Below are 20,736 nucleotides of genomic sequence, written 5' to 3'. Positions count from 1 at the left end.
TTCCAGAGCGGGTGAAGCCAGATTAAGCAAGCAAGCAAGCATCCCAAAGCAAATCACACGCTAAGCTTTGACCGTCTGACGTTTCACTCAGCTGGACTAAAGGTCACTAAGTTCATGCAAATTGGAGCTTGTCAGGTGATAGAGTGAGACAAGACTTAAGCTTTTCTTTTCTTTTTTTCTTTTTCTTTCTTTCTTTCTTTTTTTTCTGGTTTTTCGAGACAGGGTTTCTCTGTGTAGTCCTGGCTGTGCTGGAACTCACTTTGTAGACCAGGCTGGCCTTGAACTCAGAAATCCGCCTGCCTCTGTCTCCCAAGTGCTGGGATTACAGGCGTGCGCCACCACCGCCCGGCGACTTAAGCTTTTCTACCTGAGCCAGAGGAGACTGAGGGAAGTTCCCTGTGGCATGTAAAAGGTGGATAAATAACATCCATTTGCAGCCATGCTGATTATATTTTTAAGGAAGGTTAGACTTTTATGTACGAGTCACCTGGGAGAAATGACTATAATATTAACACACTGATGGGAAGACTGAAGTTCTGAGACATGGCAGATGATTGGGATGAGGGATGCTACCATTACTTTGATGAGTGAATCAAAGATTCCTCAGCTGGTGTCCAAATACACAGCTACTGAGGTTGGCTTCACAGAGCTGGCGGTAGCACATACACACATGCCATCTTACCTCGGAGTTTGACGGGTAATTTGTTCTGCATCCTGTAGATATTTCTTTCCAGACTAGGTCAAATCTTAATAAAGTGTACAGCAGAAAACTAACAAAGCCTTTTCCTGAAGTTTTATAAAGCAAATGAAAGGCCATGAATGGCCCACCCTGTGACTATGCCTAGAATCTTGTCAAAAGGTACGTGGTCCCTTCTGCTCCAATAGTTGGACAGTTCCTCTAGCCAACTGTTCAAGGTTGACAAAGAGTTTCTATTTATAAATGTTCTGCAGGGTCCACAGGGAGTGTTGGAAACCCATTTGTTTTCCAAAGTAAGGGTCAGGATCAATAAGTTAAAAAATAGTTCAGAGTTACTTCTCTGCTTGCCTAGGGCAGCACCACCTTGGAGATAGCGTAATCCATTCAGACAGTAGGCAAGGCCAGCTCGGCTGCACTCTAGAGCCCTAGATGGCTTCATTTTTCTACTATCAAGAAGAGGCCTTACACTTGTGTTTTGGCTTTCAAAAAAGTTTTGCAGGATAGTTATATGTGAGGACAAGGTTGGGGATAGATCACAAGGGAAATCTTTCAAAAAGGGTTTTTTTTCCCTCTTTTAAATTCTAGTTTGTTGAACAAAAAAAAAAAGCTAGAAAAAAAATGTCTTTGTTCGGGATCAAACCATTGAGTCAAATGCAGCATAACATAACGGTCATGAGAAGGAGTAAGGGAAGAAAAGCGGTATCCTTTAGCTGCTGTGGTTCCTAAGTGCCCACTAGGCTAAATTAATGAACTTGAAGCTAAACAGATGGGCCATTGCTGTCTAATGTTGCATAACGATAAAAGTCCCCCTTGAATCTGGTTCTTTTCTAACTATTAATCCCAGTGGCCCACATTGCAGATCAAATACCTGTATCTACAACCATACCTCTCTGTGGACATCTTTCCACAAGTAATGAGAAAGGCAGGGGAGGGAGACCTCAGTATTCGGGGTTGCCACCCCAAAGCAGGACGTTTTAAATTTGAAGTTCATATCTTATTTCAGAAATACATATTTTACCTTCTAGTTTTATCACATGCCTTTCATTGTTTAAAAAGCATTTCAATGTGATTGTCTTGAGTAAAGCTGCTGTTTGAGATGGACTTGCCATATCCTCCCCTCTCGACCCTGATTAGACCTTTGTTAGGGGCCTCCTGTGTTTCACCAAGCAGATTGCTGCCCAGTACATTCTTCAGATACTATTCAAGTTTGGAAAATACAGACTAGAGAAAGATGGAGTTGTGACACACGAATTGGCAAAAGGGGAGCCTTGTAAATGATGGTCACTGATCTGAAGCCCTTTTCCTACCCAGAGATTATGGGTGATCATCTTCATAAAGTATAAAATGAATTTTCAGTGTATTTGCAAAATTGTATTGACTGTAGAGTGAGTCCTTCTGGGCTTTAAAAGGCTGCGGCTCTGTTATCAGCAGTTTACAGATATGGAAACTTCTTGGCTCCTCAACACTAACTTTGACAAATGCTCTACACTTCAAGATTCTATTTTCTTTTTACTTTTTCCCCCCTCTCTGAAGATTAATTGCTACCCTTTATTTCTTGGTTCAAATTCAGTGCACGTAGATTTTGTTAAACTAGAAGAATGAAAACTTGGGATAGGGTGTTCTGGCTTCCTTGGTATGGGTCTAGAATACTTAGGGTGTGTGTGTGTGTGTGTGAAAGAGTGTGTGTGTGTGTGTGTGTGTGTAATTCAATGTATGTATATAATCCAGTGTGTGTGTGCATGCATGTGTGTGCATATAATTCAGTGTGGTCTGTGTGTATATGTGCATATACGTGTGTCTATATGTGTCTATGTGTGTATATATGTAATCCAAAGAGAACACTGCAGCTCATGCTATTGCACACATGTACTGGTTAAACTGGAATTGACTTCAGTGTTTGAATGCCTGCCCTTCTACTCATTACCTCTATGAAAAGTTTCTAAACCTGCTTCATTACCTATAAGATGAGGATATTCACCCCTGCCCCCATACCATGGCCAAAAAAATTAAATGGTCCAGTGAAGCTAAGAATAATGCTTAGGGTATGGTGAAAGGTAAAAACAAATCAGTAGTCACCTTTCATGTAGCTACCATTTCCTGTGTGTCTGCACACACAAACACATATAACCCATATACACCTTTTTCAACACTACACATTACTATTCAAAGCATGCTGGCTAATCTTCAGGGGGAATCGTGAAAAGGCACTGCTTGCCCTCAGCATTGGCATCTTCCAGTGAGCAGGTGCGTCTTCATCTTACTCAGCCACAGTGCCCAGTGCCCTGTCTCTCTGTTCCTCTTTGCTGGCAGGATCCTTTCAAGTGAGAACCTGCATTTCATCCACACAAAGTTGTAGATGATGGCAAACACTTGCTGGACTGCCCTTAGAAAGGTCATTGACTTCCTATTGGGGATCAAATACTGAGCTGAGGAGATTTCGGGCTCAGGCAGCAGCTGGAGAAATTATTTTAACTGTGACGTTCTTGCCTGCATTCTGGAGAGGTCCCCAGAGTCGGGATGGTTAACTGGGCCAAGAGGTGAGGTTAGTTCAGCTGCGGAAGGTGCCTGCTGGGGCTCTCTGTGGGGTTTGCCTGACATTCTCAAAGGCATCTTCTCTCTAAGCCTGGGGCCATTTAGGAATGTCTGTCAGCTTTTCCATTTTTTTAAGCATCCTTTCATTTTTGACTCTGGGTTTCCAAATCTTGTTATGCCTTAGACACAAGCTATGGTACTTAGAACAGTTTACCCAATATTGTTTTTCTTGTTTGCCAATACATTTTTTTTCTACCCGTAACCTATTCATATATTCTGTTCCATTTGGCCATTGTATTTCTGTCACAAAGGTTTGTATTCAAGGTTGAAAGTTTTTCATGAATCTAAAGGGATTTTCCACATTTTCTTCTGAAATATCCCCCCTTCCTTGGTCTTTTATGTAACTTATGGGCAGGTTTCAGGATTTGAAGAGTTCCACCTTAAGATACACCCTCACTAGAGGTTCATGCTTCAATCGCTTTGTAATTTTTCTTGGATGTCATGCACTAAATGAATAAATTCTAGAGTAGCCATTGGCAGCTTTGCTACAAGATGCCATAGAAAAGCCCTTCCAGGTAGTGGAGAGAATTTAAGGGAAGGTAATCCTATCTAGTTTTTACTAGTTATCTTGTTTGTCCTTGGGATGGGGATTAAAGGGGCCTTCCCCCACTTTGCAAGAACCAGTCAGATCACTGAGTTTTGTAAACATCAAAGTGGTGCAGACATTGCCTCTTTAAAGATGGTGCATGCTTTTGATCTCAGTGCTCAGGAGGCAGAGGTATGTGTGTCTCTGTTAGTTCAAGGCCAACCTGGTCTACAAAGTGAGTTACAGTCCTGTCAGGACTACACAGTGAAACCGTTTTTCAAGAAAATTATTTTTCCTTATTAATTACCTTCTTTGGGAGTTTTGTTCTAACAAAGGGGTTAGAGAAATGCAGTTTATTTGGTAGTTTGAAAAGACTATATAAGCTTATCTCTCCTTAAATGCCCCCTACTCTCATTGCCCAGAATATTTTTTTCTGGGGAATAGATTAGCCTATAACATAACTGTCAGTAGCTACCCTAGGATTCTTCATGCACAGACATGAAAGAAGAGAATATTCTCAGAGGCAGATAGGACAAAAAAAAAAGTTGTGAACAGATGGGCTCCAACAGGGTCCAAAGCATTGTGCATTACCTGCTCAAGTTCAGCATCCAGTCCAGGTCACTCCGAAGGCCAGAAGACATGCTATTTTCTGCACAAATGAGAAAAGATGAATGTTAATGTCTATTGAGCACCTAGTACATGAGACACTTACGATAATAATCATTATTATGTAACAATAATAATGGTAATGGTAGTAATAGCTAACTTGAGTTTTTTAACCTGGCACTAAATGAGCACCAGTTTATGCAAGTTGTGTAAGTTCCTTATCTAACCTGTGACATTTGTGTTATTGTCTGTTGTACAATCGAGAAAGCTCAGACCAGTGCTTAGTTAGTATGTCCCAAGGATTCTGCTATAGAGATAACATTTTGTGTATTTAAGGGTTGAGGTCACTGAATGTTTAAGTCTCTTGTCCACATGTCTCATTGTGGAAGAGCTGCAGTGTAGTCACTCAGCACAACACTGGTCTTTCTGGTTAGGATTCCTAGGAAGAATTTTCTCTGTTTTGTTGTTGTTGTCATTACTTTTTGTTTTTTTGGGTTTTTTTTCTTTTACAATTCACCAAAAACTTATACATTCTTCAAACAGAATATGAAATTGCTAGAAAACTAAAACTACAAGACACACAATACAAAAATAAAATCCATTTCTTTTAGAATTCAGTAAAAGCTTTTATACATTATATATATCAAATTTTTAGATAAAAAAAATCATACGCTATATTTTAATCATGTTTTCCCTTCCCCAGCTCCTCCCATATCCTTCTGACCTCCTTATTCAATGGGAAAAGATTTTTACCAACTATTTATCTGATAGAGAGTCAGTATCTAAACTATATAAGGAAAAAACCTTGAACATCAAGAAAACAAGTAGTGCAATAAGAAATGGCCTATAGAATTAGAGAGTTCTCAACAGACGAAACAGAAATGACTGAGAAAAAAACTTGGAGAAATGCTCAACGTCTTAGCCATCAGAGAAATGCATACCAAAACCGCTTCTGTATCATTGTCTGTTCTGAGGTCGAGCAAATTCCTTCGTACACAGGTCAGAATGGTGGAGATCAATACCACAAATGACAGCACATGCTGGTGGGGCTGTAGGGAGCACTCACAAGGGAGCACTCATTCATTGCTAGTGGGAGTCATACAGCTACGATGAAGAGCAATGTGGCAGCTCCCTGGGAAACTGAGATCTACCTCAAGATCGAGCTATAACACCCTTGGGGATGCATATACCAAATGGACTTCTAAATATGTATAGCAGAGGCCGTATATAACATTTGGGTTATGCCCAGGTGGGAAATACAGTTAGAAGTCACCCTGTATACTTTATGTATGTATTTTTATTTATCCAAAATTAAATAGAATGTCTTAACAATATACTCACAAGACTTAAATTCATTTTGTGTGGGATGTGCCTAATATTAAAGCCCACTGGCTCAGCACTCTCATAACCAAAGAACAAAGTCCTTACTAAATGAATACCCTCGAGAAAAATAGAGATACCACAGAATTAAAGGTGTGTTCCTTTTCACTCTGGAGGACAGGCTCACTGTTGTGTGGATTAATTAACATTCTTTCCCATTGCATTTAGGGAGGTTCAAGAAATTCAAATAGGGAATAACAAAAAAAAAAAAACAAACAAAAAAAAAAAAAAAAAAAAAAAAAAGGAAAGCAAACATTGTAGGTTGTTTCTACAGATGGGAGAGATCCTGTCCCACTGTGCCTTACTGGACTGAACAAGACACCTTAGCTTCTCTTCTCTTTGTGTTGTTCCCTTAAATAAATCTCAAAGTTAATATTCAAGTAAATAGGAAGCCACCTCTCCGGAGGTACAGAGAGTGTGGAGGTACTAGGGCAGGTAGCAGTGTTCATTCTGTCAGTAGAAGTCTGTGCAGAAATTGATGAGAAGTAAAAGATGAGTCAAAGTCCCAACTTTATCTAGCATCAGCTACATGCCCTAGATTTCAAGATAAAACTTGATTTCTTATGATCTTGCTCAGTCCTCTAAGCACACCACTGATTTCTGTAATGTCATCTTAGTGGTATCCATGCTGGCTTAGAGAACCGTTCATTTTCCTGTTTGTTCGTTTTGTTGAGACAGTCTCTTGCTCTATTGACCAAGTCTTGAAATTATGGCAATGTTTCTGGCCTCTCTGCCTCTCTGCCTCTCTGCCTCTCTGCCTCTCTGCCTCTCTGCCTCTCTGCCTCTCTGCCTCTCTGCCTCTCTGCCTCTCTGCCTCTCTGCCTCTCTGCCTCTCTGCCTCTCTGCCTCTCTGCCTCTCTGCCTCTCTGCCTCTCTGCCTCTCTGCCTCTCTGCCTCTCTGCCTCTCTGCCTCTCTGCCTCTCTGCCTCTCTGCCTCTCTGCCTCTCTGCCTCTCTGCCTCTGCCTCTGCCTCATTTCTGCCTCCTACTTTGTGAGTGCTATAATTATATGCATTGGCCACTATCCCCAGGCTATTCTAGATCTTAGTTGAGCTTCAAGGAAGAGGCAGCTGCTCAGAGTGTTTGGACACTTCATTATGCTTCATGTGTCGCATCCATGTTGGTGTAGAGCTTCCTCTGCAGTCAGAAAAGGAGAAAAAGACAGCCAACGGTATATAGGGTCCTTAATTTGTCCTTATAATGGAGCCCTTGTTGGTTATTACATTGGCCATTTTATGATCCTGAAATTGATACACATTTTTTCTTAAGCACTGCTCTATTGTGAAATCTATTCTGTGCTTCAAACCAGGTATACACAATAATATACTGATCATGTGATTATGGGATACCCAGTCTACTTTAGGTCCCATTGTGGCTGGGCATTAAGGTCTCTGGGATACAGTTGTGAATAGTTGATTTCACTACCCTAAATGAATGCTTGGAGAGGATGGTGCTCACAGCCCTCGCTATAATAAAAGGATTGACTGTCCCTCAGAGTGTGGAAGTGACAAGCTTGGGTGGTTGGAGTCAGGATATGCTTCAGCAAAAGATTGACATTAAGCCAAATGATGAAAAACATAATTTTTTGTAGATGACTGCCCATGGATTCTTCATGAACATCTCCCCCATCTCCACCCCCCCCCCCACTCCTGGCCCCTGGGTCTGTCTCCCAGCACAATGGCTGTGCTTATGGAATTGTTCTTATTGATTTCTTTCATCTCCACATCATGTTCTGTACAACAGCTAAGAGTTAGTGTGGCCAAAAGCAAACTTTACCTATTAATAGGTAATGTGATTACCACCTATGATATACCAGATAATGTCAGTTTCCTTCTCATTTCAAACACTCATCATCTGCTAGTTATTTTTATCTCCTTTTCATTGACCAAATATCAGTAGTTAGTATTGCCTAAGTATTAAATTGAACTGTAGCTAGCATGTAACTTAAAACCCACAAGCTTATGTAGGTTCCATTGAAACCAAGAGAGGGGGGTTTAAATAAAGAAAATGAGTTAGTAAATAAGACAATTTGAATCCCCTTCTTTTTTTTCTTTTAAAAAAGGATTCCAGGGGCCCGAGGAAAATGTGGTTCAGTGATAGACTACTCAAAACATCTTAGATTCCATTTTCAGCACTGTAGCTGAGAGATTTAAAATGAAAAAGAATATAGATAAGAACTTTAAGAAACAAAGACCTACATTTGCACTGCTAATTGCAAGCCAGACAGGGTCTAGAAAGAAAAGAGAGAATGTTTACCATGTACCTACATGAGCCATCAAGGCTAGTTGTATATTTGTCAGCAAAGGAGGCATTGGTGGATCCACACAGAATTGAAGAGTCACTCTTCACCAACACTGTAAGAAATGTCAGCTGACATGTGAAGGCAGCAAAAATCTGTATATGTCAAATGGGAGGCTGGGTAGATGTCAGATGTCAGTAGTTCGATTTGACACATATTCCATCCCACCCAGAAGGTCACATGTTTCACATGAATAGAGTTACGCACAGGATGAAACTGATAAACAGTCCCTATTCAATGTCAGCTGTTCTTCATCCATAAAGATGAGCTGCTACCTTTAAAATGGCATTGCCTTTAAAACAAGGCTTTGGCACTGTTGTGGGCCAAAGCTTTTTAAGGTTTCAAGTTAAATTATGAATTCAAACACTAAGCAGCATGCTATGGGTCAATGTGAAATGCACGCAGACACACACACACATACATACACACACAGGCACAGGCACACACATAGAGACATAGGAGGGGTATGGAGGGAAAGAGAAACACACACAAAACATATGTGAATTATAACAAGTAGACTATGCCCTCAGGTACAGACAAGTAAAGGAGAGTCAGTCATATTTTCCCAATCATTTGAACTAAGTGTCATTGTCCTATTAATAAACCATACTCTTTGGTATACAAAAAGAACTTGAGGCTAGAATACTGCGTGGTGTGGCTGGCAGACTTGATGTTCCTTTTCACTAGACAGCTATGACATTTTTCTCACCAAAACCTGCTTACTTTCTCATCTTTTTTCCCCCTCGTCTATAAAATTTAATGTAACCCTCAGAGCCAGATTTGCTGACTTCAGAACTGAGTGTGCCACTCCCTTATTAAAAAATTCAGGCAGCAATACATGGACAGCCTTAGAATTCAAATCAGAGCCTCGCACAGTTCCTTGGGCTGTGACTTCCTTGTCATGCATTCCACCTATCTGTTCTGCTCCATATTTTCATGTAAAACTGAACCTTCTGAAACACATTTTTTTTCTTGGTTCTCAACTTTCACCAATTCTTTCAAACCACACACACACACACACACACACACACACACACAACTACAACACTTGTGGTTATTTTTCATGGAGTTTTAGACATTTTCAGCTGAACAAGAAATGCAAAACTTATTTATTTATTTATTATTATGACCCTATCGACTACACCTTAAGGTACCTGGAAGTCGATGTAAGAACCTGATTATGAACATTATACCCTTAATCATTAGGCTTTACCTAAACTTTAAAGACCAGTTTTCTTAAACCGTGCTTCTTAATTTATGTTAGCGTTTACAGTAGGGCATTAACACCTTGCCCTAAAACTATCATCAGCATGTGACCTATTCTTTCTCATTTCTACTTCCCAACTCTTTACTGGGAAAAAGAGTTGATGCTTGCATGAAAACAACCATGAATCCCTTGACCCATAGTCTTAAAAAAAATGAATAGAAAAAAGAGGAGGTGTACCATCACGCAGTTGAAACTTTGGTACATTTGTCAGTTTTAAGTGATCAGTAGAACAGAAGAACGTGTCAGTGGATATGGAATGAAGCAGAAGAGATTCAGACAGGAGTTATAACAATGAAACCAAGCAAAATGATTGTTTTCTTGAGAAGGACCCTGGTGTCAAGATTCAGTCGGTTACAAGGAGTAGAAAGACAGACAGAAGTAATATCAGGCTTTGGTGAGAATCGAGGACACTATGGTTTTTTCGGAAGGAGTGAATTAGTGGAAGGGATGGAATTCTGGCTTGGCTTGAAGAAGCTGAGTTAGCAATGGCAGGCAGCTTACAGTTTCTACTAGTCTGATGCTGAAGTAGAGGAAGGAGAGGGCTCGGTAACCACAAGGGATGATGAGACCAAAAGGAAGCCGTTTGCTAAAGTGAGGCTTCTCTAGAGAGAGGTATTTGTAAGGAAATGGAAGAAGAGACACACATACCTACATAGCTACTTAGAGTTAGAAGAGAATCTTCAGAAGAAAATGAGAATATCTCCCTCTTCCAAGATGGGAGGATAAAAGCCAAATTTGCCAGTTGTGTAAATTGGGCTCATTGATCTTCAGGCGGGACGAAGCAAAATGGCCATCATATCCCCAGCAAGAGTATTACAGATATGTGTGTAGCACCTACTTTGAGGACCAGGGCAGAGCAGGGAGTTGAGGAGAAGCAAATGGTGGCATTCCCTAGAAGCAGTACAGTGCCACACTAAGACCCAAGGCTATAACTCTGTGGTGGGAGCCTCTAGCTTGAACCCCATTTTTCTCAGCCTCATTGAGTAGCTTTGGCTAAAAGTCGAGAAGAGCTTAATCAGTTTACACACACTAGGATGCTCATCCAGAAATACAGCAAAAGGACAATGGGACAAAACATAAACACACTAGAGGAACAAGGCAGAGGGCAAGGTAAGCAGAGACTCAATGCTCAAGGCTTACTCTGCTTTTCCCTGCTCTAGTCAGAGGTGTAGGCAGAAGACTTAATATATCCCAAGGCAGCTGTGAAAGAAGGCAAATACTTAGAAAGGACTCAGCTTCTCCTCTCTCTCTCTCTCTCTCTCTCTCTCTCTCTCTCTCTCTCTCTTTCTTTTTTTTTCTTCTTCTTCGTTTTCTTTTCATTTTTTACCAGATTTTTCACTGTGTCAGGTAACACTGGTGAAGCAACGCAATTGTCTCTGGCTTAATTTTCCTGAGATTTTATAGTTAAATGAATTCTCAGAAAGTTCAGCCTTTGAATAGGGCTTTAACCAGAGGATCATGGATCCTTTATGGTACCAGCTATCTCTGCAATCACTTGCATTTCTCATTGTATTTAGCTGGTATGGGGTAATCAGGGCTGACCTCTGGAGAAAGATGATCCTTGAGTTTCTGTTCTGCTGTCATCTGAAGTCAAACCTTTAATTTGCTGCCATCAAAATTTGCTGGTCTGCCTTGAAGTATAAAAAGACTTTCCATTAATATGTTCTGTGGGATGTGATAGAGTGTGGGGGATGCTGAACTTGCTGGTCCTGTTCTGCCATCAACCACTTAAATCCAAATACACTACTTTGTGTCTTGGAGCCTCAGTGAAATATGTATAAAAATACCTGTGTGTTTCTCCAGATACAGACTGAGATTTCCAGCCACATAAAAAAAAGTGATATGATAATCATATCCTCACAGGTGGACAGCCCAAGTGTTCTTTCTACCTTCTTCTTCTGCCTCTTTCTTTCCCAGGTTTCTACTGAATCTCTTCTTCCTTCTCTTTTGTGTCCCCCACACACAGTGAATGAGGTCTGGTTATTCTGATCAGCAAAGTCAGACATACTTCCTTACCCATCACTCCAGTATCTTCATAGGTGTCCTTGCTGATGTAGAGGCTGCTCCATTGTGTTCCAGATCCATTCACTTCTTCAGCCAGTCAACTAGTATTTTTTGAGAGCCTGCTATGGTGTAGATGTTCTTCTAGGTTCTGCAGCTATCTACGAACTTAAGTGACTCTCTAATGCTTTTAGATTTTTTTAACCCAAGGTAATAGAGTTTGGTTTTTTGATTGGACTTACTAGCTAGACTATACTGACCTGAAGAAGAGGATCATGATTCGTTTAGTTAAATCCCTACCATCTAGTAGAGTGTTAGATACAGAATGGGTAGTCAGTAAAGTTTTTTGGATAAGTTCATCAGGAGCTAGAACTTTTTAAATATATATGTATATTAATACAATAGAGGGCACATATTTGGGGATGAGCTTATGTAACTCTCCATAGTGTTCAATATAAAGAAGTTCACTTAGCTAGATATGTCTTTTATCCATGATGTCATAAGTGAAAGCAACTTCACAATTCTGGAACACATTTCTAGTTAAATTTTCACAAGAAGTATTTTCTGAGAGGGCCAGTAATTAATGAAGGTGTTATGAAATTCCAGTTATGAAAATATGAAATGCACATGAAGTCTACAGAGAAAAGCAGATCTTCTGTTCTCATAGTTGCCATCTATAGAGTAACTTCTGTGAGTCACTTATTTGTTTTGCAATTGAGCAAGTCATAAAATGAAATGAGTATCCACAGATAAAGATGAACTATCGTGTGCTGTTCCTTTATAAGAAATTTTCTCTGGTCATTAAAAAAGCTTGGTACATTGTCTATCCATAATACCATTCTTCAAAGACCCGGTTCTGCCGTTTCTCTCAGTGCACAGTTACCCTGTCTAAAAGGGACATTTTCACCAAAATGGCAGCTGCTTTGATTCCTCCGTTAGAATCTCCTTAATCTTTTTTCACACCATGAGCTACTTGCTGCAGAGGGATAGGTGAGATCAATACTAATCAGGAATGTTCACTCTATGTGACACCCACCAGTACCACAGTTGAATAAGAGTCAGCTAAGCTGCAGTGAAATGGGAAAAAAATGTTTAAAATTTTAATTCATCAAAGGTCTGTTGCGTCATTTCCATGAGACAAATATGCAGATTTTTTTTTGAAAAAAAAAATGTTATCTAATACAGCAATTTCTATTTGATTGTTTGAAGTTTGGGGAAATTCTCTCTTCGTGAGGACAGATATAAATTATTCAGAAAAGTCTTTCTGCCCTGCTGTCTCTCACACACCTCACAAGTCACTAAGAAAGACTGCATGGACCGGTGAAAAGAACATAGGATTCGCAGAGCATTGCGATAGGTTACTACTCGTGCATTTGAAAATCATTTCACACAACTGAAGCTCAACCTGACCATGTGTTATTTAAGCAACAGAATTTTCTAGTTAACTAAGCTGAATACAAGTTTTTAAAAAGGAGCCCAAAGAGTGCTAATTAATAGTAGTAATTTCTATTCAAGGAAAGACTATTTTAATTGTACCATTATATTCTTGTGTGTGCTTTCGAATCCCAAATTAAAATCTCAGTGTGGATTCATTAAAATAAAGAATATAGGATTTGAATTCTAAGACACCTGACCTTGCATATTTTCCATTATATTAGCTAAGACATAATGTTTGTCTTACTATACCTTAAGTGTCTCCTATATGAATGGGTGCTATTTAGAAGATGAAATGAAATAAGTAATTACAGTAATATAAAAAGCAGAGTTAATTAATTTGGAAACAGGGGTGTTTGTGAGTTGAAAACTTAGAAAGCAGAGGTTCTCAACCTATGGGTTGTGACCCCTTTGAGCGTTGAACGACTTTTTTTTCCCAAAGGTTGCCTAACACCATTGGAAAACACGGGTACTTAAATTATAATTCATAACAGTAGCAAAGTTACAGTTATGAAGTAGCAATGCAAAAATTTTATAGTCCGGGGATCACCACAGCATGAAGAACTGTGTTAAAGGTTTGCAGTGTTAGGAAGATTGAGAACCAGTGTTCTATATAAACACATATAAACAAGTGAATCCATGATGGGTGCCTAGCCAAACCAGGCCACTCCTTTATCCTTAACCCACTACCATTTATGCATTTTAATGTAATATTAGCTACTGGAACACTTCATCTAAGCCAACAAGATGATATTCAGCACACCCACAACCCTTATTTAGATTCTTAAGGACCCATTTTCTGAGCAAAGACTCTGAGGAACCTGGTTTATCTATATGTAGTTAGGGTTAGGGTTAGGATAACAGAACATGATACGTGGTATCCAGCAAAGAGTCAGGAGAAATCACACTTGATTTAAACCTTTGAGTACCTGATCTAAAGGCCAAAAAATATACCCAGTTTCTGAAGTTACGATGTAAGACTAGGATTAATGAGTAGCTGTTTTTAAAAATGGCCGATTTTTAGCCTTAAGACCAATCCTCTTGTACAATCCTGTAATCTTCTGATTACAAAGTTATTCTGTAAACAAGATATCTAAGGAAATTAGGTACCAACTTTATTTTTACTGAAGTAATTAAGTAGAAGCTGGAAGGATAAAGTCAAGGGTATGTCTAAGTAGAGAGTGGGTATAGTGTACCTGAGAATCTCCAAGTTTCTAAGACCATTTTTGATCTATAATATATAATTGCTCAAAACTCAGAGAAAACATAACTAATTAATTAATTGATTGGTTGATTTTGTGTATATGATGTGTTAGCATGTTTTTGCATGCATGCATATCCTTACAGAGGCCAAAGGACAATTTCAGCCTTACACCTACATTTTTGTTTGTTTGTTTGAGATAGCATCTCTCCCTAGCATAGAATAAATCAAGCAGGCTAGGCTGCCTGACCATTGAGCTCCCGGGATCTGCCTGTCTCTGTTTGCTTACCCCTTGGGATTTCAGGCAAGTGTCACCATACTCAGCCTCTTTACATGGGCTCTGGTTTTCAATCTGGGCTCTTCATTCTTGTATAACAAACATTTTACTGACTGATTCATCTTTCCAGCTCCCAGAGCCAAGAAATTTCTACATGACAATATGCCTATAGGCAATAACATTTCAGGTTTTGCAATTTTAAAATTATTTCTTTGTCCAGTAGATTTTATAGAAAACTGAAATGAAGCTTTTTATTATTTATAAGCACTGTTCACAAAGATGCTGTATAATACGAGAATTTCACTTTTTTTTTTTCAATTTTAAATGGTGACCCTTGGAGATTTGACTGTCTAAATCCATTTTCTTGTCAGGATTAGAAATGACAGGTTATTCTAATGCCCCAGTATTAATTTCTATGGCATATCTGTGTATTTCATCAGAAAACCCTTCAGTGAATTTTCTGGATTTCGATTAGTTTGTCCTAAACTCTTGGCAAGCTAAATTTCTCTAATAGTCTTCAATTCATTGCATTAAATGCCTGTTCAGCCTTGGATGATATATTGATTTTTTTTCCTCAGCAAAGTGACAAATACCATTTTCATGACCATAATAGAGATTGATTATATTTTATGGAACACACACAGTGAGAGAGCTGATCTCAGTGAGACAAACAAGGGCCTTCCAAAAATGAAGTAAAATATGAATTAATAATGAAGCTAATGGATTCTTCTGTTGGTGATGAGATAGAAATAGTATTACAAGAAAAAAAATGAAACATTTTCCAGCAGTACAAACACTGTGGAACTAGACAAATTTCAGTACTTTGAGGGCTTCTGCTTCTATCAAAACTTTTAAGCAAGTGAGTAGTCACATCCCTCAAAGCTCAGGTTCTGACATGGACCCCCAGCCTACTTGAACATGCTCAAGTTAGAGCAAAAGTAAAGCAAGATCAATGGAAAGTTAATTTGAAATATTACAAGCCTATGGGGAGTAGTTAATGTTTCTTATGTGATTTATGCAATTTAAAATTAAAATTCAATTGGTTCCACTTTCAGTCCAATATTTTAATAATTAGGATAGAGCTTGACCAGGTAATAATGTGTTTTTATTGTTCTGCCTTGCTGCTCAGTGATCATTAATTGAACATTTAAGAAATATTGCTTATATCATACAAATGCATACCTTATTAGGCTTAAATTATGTAGATCACAATGGGAAATGAAGATACATTAGAAACAAGTTGATTTTGGATGTTGAACCAGTGGTAGAGGGAGAAACATTGTTATGGGATATCACAGACTTTTTCTTCCCCAAGGAGAAAGAAAAGAAAGCAAAGCAAGGCAAGGCAAGGCAAGGCAAGGGAAAGAAAAGGAAAGGAGAGGATAGGAAAGACAGACAGGCAGAAACACAGAAAGAAATCAGTCTAGGTTTTCTTAGAATGGTATCTATTTATTGATCTTCTGTCCTCATCAACTAACATTGTACCCAGTATTGTATACAGTATGCGGTACAAGTCCCCAAATATCTACTAAGTTAACAGTCACCTTCCTGACAGTGAACTAAATGAAAGTTCTAGAAAACCAACTACAGACTTACATAACATACATAATAGACAGATAACAGAAAGCACACATTTATATAATCATTCTCTTACAAAAACATGAGAAACTATTGGTAAGTACAAAAGTAAGGGAAGAAAGGCCTCAGGACAGAGTCTATTAAAATACATGCAATGATAATTTCAAATTCTGGGGGGAACAATCTAGGAAACGATGTACAAGATAAACAACTGATTTGAAAGAGCAAATTAGATTGAAGCATGACATCTGACTTTAAGGTAGAACAATGACGGGTTCCTGTGCACATCTGCTAGTGAGTTTTGAGATCTCAGAAATTTCTCCATTCACAAAGGACATAGCAATGAATGTGTATTGAGCTACTGATATGGGTTATGGGATGCTGTATGTTATAGTTCTAATCTTTATCCATATACAAGGTATAGTGATGAATCCCAGGAGTGGGATAAGTGGGCAGCAAGGGACATCAATGAAGCTGAAAATTATTTAAATATATAGAGAGTGTCCAGGGATTCCAAGACTTTTTCAAAGTCTGGTGAAAGAACATGGTGTCCATTTTTTATAGCTCTGTGGCTAAGTCATCTGGAGCTAGAGTTGACTGTTTCCATTTATCATGTGTTAAGAGACACCTTCACTGTTACTGCTCATTCCATCCAACCTTCTAATTTTACATATATGGAAGAACAATTGTATGCAAGAACTCAATGAATAAAGAACACTTGCTCAAGTACACCCACATTTTAAAATATGACTTAAAAAGTAATTTATGTTGGGGCAGTGAGCATTGCAGTCCTACCCTATGGAATCCCCCATTCATGCCTTTATTGTCAGTGTTTCCTGATGAGGTCTGATGAAGCACTGCTTTGCTTGAACAGCCATTAAGGGGTGTGCGTATAACAGTTATGCTATTATATTAAAAACATTTTAAAATTTGGTTTAATTTATGCCATAACTGTTTGATAATTTAGCTTTTGCTTCATGTTTCTTAACATTGGAGTTAAACTAAACTCTGATTAAAATCAACTACTTGAAAATGTGGGGAAAATTGAGAATTTCCTCAGAGAACTAAATTCTTTATGAGAATATTTAAATTTACCAAAGACATTTTTTCTATGTCTAAAAATTTATAAATTAGCTACGTTTCTTTAAGCATTGTTATGATGAGTATAGAGAAAGGTCCTTCTTGCCCATGTAGAATTACTGATTTCAATTTTATCTCTGGTAACATCCTTTTCAGAACGCATTGATATTAACTGCTTCTTGTCTGAGCTATATTATTCCATAAGAACCACATATCTCATCATGTTAAGTCAAAGAACAAGTGGAGGTTAAGCTTATTCATCAAATGGTTACATGGAAGAATTTAGTCTAAGAATTCAGGCAACAGATGTAGGTGTTTATTTTAAGTTCTAGTTCTTGAGAATTGTAAGCACAAAGTCTTTTCTATCAAGGTAAAGACTGATAGACCAATTAAAATAAAAGGCTCTTTGAATGTCGAAGTAGTATATGTACACATTAACTTTCCTAAATGATTTTTAAAGGCTGCAATTGCATTAAAATATGAGGCTTAATTAAGCAAAAGGAACATATTCCTTGCGGCATGATTGCCTGAAATTTTTAGAGATCTGTGGTGAACATTTAATTTATTTTTTTTCATATAGCTACACATTTTTAAACTACTTGAAAGATAACATGTTTTTGCCTTTTAAGTTCCTTTTTAAAATGAGAGCATTTTTTCATCATTCAGATATTAAAATGATATTGTGGTATGTAGAGTGGAAAGTCTTAATTATTGTTCTATTTTTCATGTCCACTGTGAGAGGAGGATTTTCTGAAAACTAAAGCTGAGACATAAATATTCCTGAGAATACAAAACTGTTTACCTTAAAAGTCAGATGGCATATCGCAATCTAACTTGCTCTTTCAAATCAATGGTTTATCTTGAACATTGTTTCACAGCAGTATAATTTTTTTTCAGAATGTGAGGTTATCACTGCATAGATGTTAATAGTATGCATGTGCCTTGGATGTCTCCTTTGCCTTACTTCTGTATGTGCTAATTATCTCCCATGTCACATGAATGAATACCCTCAGTTCTCTGTCTATCATGTTTTATCATGTGACCCTGCAGCAGCTTTTCTAAGATGGACCATACTCACTGTCTTATTGTTGCTGTAGAGTACATACAAGGGAATCTCAAGTAACTGTTGACATAATAGATCATGCTAAGCTCCCATGGGTAGTTCTCTTCCAGAGTCTTCACCAGTACTAAACAGTATGCCTTTTCTTATAACAAGGTAACTGTGTTGTGGATACTTTGCTATTTTTTTTTAATGGTCATCCAATCTAACATTTTTTTTTGAATGGTCAAAGTTAAGTTATATTTTCTGAAAGTGGCAATTGAACTGGAATTAGCAGAATCTGAACAGAAGATATTCTATTAAAAGATGTCTTAATGAAAATGTTTTGCTGAAATTAGTTGAAAGTCATTCTTGGAAATAATCTAGAACATTCTAATAAAAATTTTTTGATGAGATTTTGGCTTATGCTTTTAGGAAAAAAATAAAAATATCAGTGTTTACTTTGAGCAAAAATAATTATTACTACTACATTGCTAAATAAAAATAAGGAGTTGAGTTTTAACTTTTTGCTTAGAGAATCTCTTGTCCCTCCTTTAGTTCTCATCTTCCAAAATTCTCAGGGAAATTAAAATAATGTATTTTATAAATGTATTCAAATCTTTAGTCATTATGAATTATGGCCAATGATTTAAGAGTCTCCATGTCTGAAGTGGCTCTGATAACTTCAGAGTTCTAGCAGAATAAATGCCAGGTGATTCTTGAGTCTGCATTTGAAATTTAATTTCCTGATAGAGTAATTAAAGACTCCTTGCAATGAATTTTGTGATCTTTTCTGTGGGTACATCTCTCTCTGCTGCCTAGACAAATAGAGTCACCTACTCACACATAGTAGAGTCTAGTCCATTCCATTGCTATTCTTCCACCCTTGAAAAGGTGACTCTCTTCTCTACCTGTCTTTCATTACAAAATCCTAAACCTAATCTCACTTCTTAGATGTGACATCTGTAGGTCCACAATGAGCTATTATAGCACAATGAGGTATTATAGATACCTCTTCTTCACATTGTTGCTTGTGATTCGTGTATGATTCTTCTCTATGTCCCTCACATTGTCTTAGACAACCAACATTCCATGAACATGGTTGAAATAGGAAAGGAATGATGATGTCACCAGTAAGCCAAAGCTTGCACTTTTAACCCCACTTCTGGGAAACCATGATGCTCAGCTTCTAATTGGATGTTCCTTATTTTGGCAAATACAACAAAAGCTAACGGCTGCCCTTGTGTTAACTGCAGTGTGTTAACTGCATATTTAAATCACAGGATGTTGAGTACTTGAGAAAGTTAGTCAACACCAAAGTAAGAGCTTCTAGATGCTCTTTGAAATTAATCTGATATAACAATAGTGGCTCCCCCTTGTTCTTTCTTGCCAAAGACTTAGCTTGCTAAACTTTTTAAAGTAGTTCACTTTCTTCAAAGAAAATTATTTTAATGTTTATAATAACTCATCAATAGTTGCAAGCAAACATTCTACTAAGGTCGTTAGGATAAACAGCACAGGCACAGACACTTGAGAATTTTACATTCCTGTGCTGTGTTCATTAAGCATAGAGCTAAGTCACGTGATTTGTATTGCCATAAGTAGAATTTGGCAATGTATTAATAGAACATTTGAGGTGTTGTTCATGTGACTGAAAAATAATGCTTTTTGAGGTTGCAAAATAAAATTCCATTGACCAATATTTGTAAGACTGTCTTTTAAAAAGCACTGTTCATTTAAGGAAGATACAGTTTATGACGCAGCCATCTCCCAATAAGCCCAGTTCATCATTTATTTCCTCTCTTATTTTGAAAGCACTGGATAAGTCACCTTGGAGAAACAGAGGCAATTTATTAATTTGTCACTTGCAGAGGATGAAATTGTTTGGAAGAATAAAGCAAGCGAAGTATACTGGACACGTTTGCCTTTCTTTAAAGCTAGCTATGTCTTCAGTCCTTGTTAATGTCCTGTAGGTTGGTTGGGGAGGAGCAGGTGTGAGCTTCCAATGTGTCTTTACAAGGGTCTCAGTGGGGCTTCCTACCCTTGCCTCTGCAGGAGACAGCTCATCTGTTTAATCCGTATGTTTTAGTCAACCTTCTCTTATTATGCAGACAGGGCTCTGAGGCTCGGCTGAATTTTGACTCAGGGAATGAATTGACGGGGCTCTTTGATCTTAGCTGTGTATTGCATCTGTTTTATCTTCCTTCTTAATGTAGTCTTCCAAACAGGAATTCTAGCTGGCATTCTTCAAATAAATCCTTAATTATACAAACAAATAAACAAACAAAACTTGCCATTTAAAACTCAGATAAGAACCTCATTCTTTCTCCTTTGTGGCATGGTGAACTTTCTTGAACAAAGGGGAAAAAAGCAATTTAATTTACTACTCTGGACAAGAATAGAAGATTTGAGGCTATTTAGGTACCAACTGTCATGTTTGTATCTCACAGAATAGAGTCACACTAAGGAAAATGACAGTCATCACTCTTGCAATTATATAAGTTGGTATAGCACAATTAAAGCTTATTAATAAACCATATTGTAGGGGAAAAAACAGAACCTACTTAGAAACTCTACCAAAAAATATGAACCTCAAAAAATATTTCCCCTTTTATGAGAATGAGGAAATCTGGGTTGCAGAGACAATTATTTGAATCAGAAAAAAATTATACAAAGAAATCAGCTTCAGGATAGGATGCTAAAATATCTTTTCCCCCAATATATATCTTTAATATAAAATACTTATGTTTTGGTATGTAT

The 20,736-nt window shown here is 38.0% G+C and overlaps 1 protein-coding gene across 12 annotated transcripts in view; it reads left to right on the top strand.

Moving 5' to 3' along the window:
* The window catches only part of LOC143436077 (uncharacterized), a 93,277-nt gene that overhangs the window by 32,363 nt on the left and 40,178 nt on the right, over positions 1 to 20,736 (top strand). The gene's annotated exons all lie outside the window — the stretch shown is intronic.

Source organism: Arvicanthis niloticus, chromosome 22, assembly GCF_011762505.2.
Source record: "Arvicanthis niloticus isolate mArvNil1 chromosome 22, mArvNil1.pat.X, whole genome shotgun sequence".
In the NCBI taxonomy this organism is placed as follows: Eukaryota; Metazoa; Chordata; class Mammalia; order Rodentia; family Muridae; genus Arvicanthis; species Arvicanthis niloticus.
The sequence above is the reverse complement of the archived record's forward strand: the minus strand, read 5'-3'. Positions and strand labels throughout refer to the sequence as shown.